The 3804-nt window shown below is 40.0% G+C and overlaps 1 pseudogene across 1 annotated transcript; it reads left to right on the forward strand.

Annotated features, from left to right (window-relative positions):
• Positions 1 to 2128: 2128 nt before the first annotated feature.
• LOC307186402 (protein SET-like) lies at positions 2129 to 3547 on the forward strand (annotated as a pseudogene). The gene has a single exon. The product of its transcript is annotated as a protein SET-like (transcript).
• The last annotated feature ends 257 nt before the right edge of the window (positions 3548 to 3804 follow it).

Raw genomic sequence — 3804 nt, forward strand, 5'->3', positions numbered from 1 at the left:
CCTCAGTTTACAGCCCTGGCTGGATTTTAAAATCACCTAGACCTTGCTCCCAGATATTCTAGTTTAATTGGTCAAAAGTCAGACCTGGTCATTGAATTTTTAAAAAAAATTCTTCATGTGATTCTAATAGTGAGTATTGCCAACCATTACCTTAGGAAATGCAAATGTCAGATGCTTTGTAGCCATAGCAATCGTTCTACTGTGAGTGTTCTTTGAAATATCTAATATAGATTTTTTAGACTGTGGAGATTGCCTTTAAAGTTGAAATTTCTCAGGCATATTGGAAGTTCTTTAAAAAAATGATTTTCATTGTTTTTCAAAAAATAAATTGCCGTTTTCTTCATCCCTCATACCTAAACATGCTGGGTTTCAAATTATCTTTGTTTATCTGCTATGCCTCCAGTTTTAAAGGAAAATTGGTCATGTTTGCTTGTTGTGTTTTTAAGTATGAAACTATGTGATTAGATCCATTTTAGGATTTGGGAGACGAAAACATTTTTGAAATAGCTGCTATTTAGGTTGCAGGAGGCATAACTTAAAACAGGCAAACCCACAATGAGGTGAATTGAGGACTGAGTTTTTCCACTTGCTGTTGTTGGGACCAAGTCAGCATCTGTCCAGTTTGAATGAGCCCCATGGATGTATTTGCTCTGGCATTGCTGGCCAAACTAAGTCTACCACTTTGGCCAAGAAGCTCACTACATTTATTCTTACTCACTACATTTATTCTTACTGGTTGACAGTTTTATTTGTGATCCCTATTTAAAATGGGGAAATTGAGCCCAGCCCTTAAGACTTTGGCTTTGGTAAAACTGCTTTGGGCAAGATACAGAAGGCTAAAGAAGGAGAGACTGAAACTTTTCCTTCGTAAACCTTTCCTCTGTAAAGTTGGCATGCTGTAACCTACTAAATGGTGGGTGAGTTCAAGCACCGTGTTCAGTGCCAGCATGAGCTAGAATTTCTTTACCAGGGAGCACACTGGCTCCTTGTCACTCATGGTGTCAGTACTTTTAAGTCACATGTCCCAGAAGAACCTTCTTAAACTTTTGAAGTTTTATAAATATCAATTTGTGGCTTTGGTTTATGTGTTGGGGGACATATGTGGCTTCATAGGTGCTTGTAGCTGTTTGCAAACTTTTTGTCTTATAGGACAACTTCAAAAAATGACTCAGCAATTATAAAATGCTAAAGAATAACCTCAAAGGGAGCAACTTGTATTTGTAATGAGAGAGAAAATGTTTTCTCTAATCTTTACAATTTTCATCCTTACATTTCTGGTATATGAATACCGAGGTTAAAACAGTTTTAAAAAAAAGACAAGGGGAAAAATGTCAATCATGGATTGAAAGGTTTATCGAAAAGGAGACTGACAGCCAATAAGAGTGGCAGTAGAGAAGTAATAAATATTGCATTTAATTAAGGATTAATTTTTATGTCTTTATTGAAACATAAAAGGACAGTCAGGGAAAGGAATCTGTGAGTGAGAATCATAAACTATCCTGTTCTCTTTCAAGAATTTGAAAGATATTCATTCTTGGTAGCATCCTATATATGTAAGGTGGACCTTTATTTCACCAAAACCTATCTAACAATGCTTCCCTTACTTCCGGATCAGTCCTAGAAGAATGTTGGGCATACCAGACACTTGACTATTGTGAAGTCCTAGTCCCTGATCACTTCCTGATCTTAGCAAGGTGACCTGTGGACCTGTCAGTTCTCCACTTTTCGTGGACATCAACCAGGCTCTCCCAAAGTGCACCCTACAAATAACTATTGAAAATATGTGCTCTTGGTTTTCAGCATTCCCCTTCCCCTCTGGAACCTCCTATTGGCAGAGTCTGTACAGGCGCCAGGTGGCAAAGCAGAGATGCGGTGAGAGTCTCCGCTCCAGCATCACAGAGTTTAGAAGGGTGGGAAAGGAGTCGGAGACAGCTCAAAACCTGGCAGATGACCTCGATTTTTAAAAGCATTGGTTCTGATGGAACCGTGCAAGGGCAAGGAAGTCAGAGGTGGATCAGCTTTTCTCTATCAGGATTTAAAATGAGAAATAACCAGAAAGATCGATCATAGAATTGCCTTCTCAGGAAAATTTCAAGACTATAGTAGACATATTAAAGCAAGGCTGGTGATGCAAATGCTTTACTTCTCAAATCTGTTTGTGATAATTAAACCTCTGTCACCTGGGGCAGCCTTAGTTCTCAGAGCTCCTGGTACAAGCCTCTTCCCTTGGGTGGATTCTTGGCTTTTCTCCCAGACTGGTTTTGGCCCCCAAAACCAGTCTTCACTTCCACCCCAAGCAAAGAAACTGAAGAAACCGCGACTGACTCCTGCCTCCAGGCCAGAGGAAATGCCTGCTTCTCTGAAGTTGCCGAAGGAAGAAAAAGAACAGCAAGAAGCAATTGAACATATTGATGAAGTACAAAATGAAACAGACAGACTTAACGAACAAACCAGTGAGGAGATTTTGAAAGTAGAACAGAAATATAACAAACTCCGCCAACCATTTTTTCAGAAGAGGTCAGAACTGATCGCCCAAAGCCCAGATTTTGGGGTAACAACATTTGTTAACCATCCACAAGTGTCTGCACTGCTTGGGGAGGAGAATGAAGAGGCGCTGCATTATTTGACAAGAGTCGAAGTGACAGAGTTTGAAGATATTAAATCAGGTTACAGAATAGATTTTTATTTCGATGAAAACCCTCACTTCGAAGATAAAGTTCTCTCCAAAGAATTTCATCTGAATGAGAGTGGTGATCCATCTTCGAAGTCCACTGAAATCAAATGGAAATCCAGAAAGGATCTGACAAAACGCAGAATAAAGCCAGCAGGAAGAGACAGCATGAGGAACCAGAAAGCTTCTTCACCTGGCTTACTGATCATCCTGATACAGGTGCAGATGAGTTACGAGAGGTCATCAAAGATGCTATGTGGCCAAATCCATGACAGTACTACTTGGTTCCAGACGTGGATGATGAGGAAGGGAAAGAAGAAGATGACGATGAAGAGGAAGAAGGATTGGAAGATATCGATAAAGAAGGGGATGTGGATGAAGGTGAAGAAGATGAAGATGATGTTGAGGGGGAGGGAGGAGAGGAAGATGAAGGAGAAGATGACTCATGGAACACTGATGGATTCTGACCTTCTTTTTAAAATTTTCTCCAGTCCCCGGGAGCAAGTTACAGTCTTTTTTTTTTTTTTTTTTTCTCCTCCTCTTGTGCTCGGTCACCCTGTTTTTGAGGTCTCTTTTCTCTTTTATACCATGGCTCACAACTTATTTTGGGGGGAAATACCTTGAGCAGAATTCAGTGGGAAAAGAATCTCTATCCTTTTCTGTTCCAAACTCTTTTTTACCCCTTCCTGTCTCAACAAAAACTTTGTGGAATCAACACCACCATGCTCTGTGGGAAAAAAGAAGACCCTTCTGCTCCCTTAGGTCTGCTGGAAGCTGGAGGGTGCTAGGCCCCTGTGTAGTAGTGCATAGAATTCTAGCTTTTTCCTCCTTTCTCTGTATTTTGGGCTCAGAGATTACACTGTGTCTCTATGTGAATATGGACAGTTAGCATTTACCAGCATGTATCTGTCTACTTTCTCTTGTTTAGAAAAAGAAAGAAAAAACTTTAAAAAATGGGGTTATAGAAGGTCATTAAAGTTGGGTCTGAGATGTTTGGGTGGGTTAAGTGGGCATTTTGACAACATGGCTTCTCCTTTGGCATATTTAATTGTGATGTTTAATGGACATCCTTGCAGTTTCAGATGACAATTTTAAAATAAAATTCTCTCCTAATGATGACTTGAGCCCTGCCA

The sequence above is a fragment of the Stenella coeruleoalba genome (genome assembly GCF_951394435.1).
Source record: "Stenella coeruleoalba genome assembly, chromosome: 5".
Taxonomy (NCBI): domain Eukaryota; kingdom Metazoa; phylum Chordata; class Mammalia; order Artiodactyla; family Delphinidae; genus Stenella; species Stenella coeruleoalba.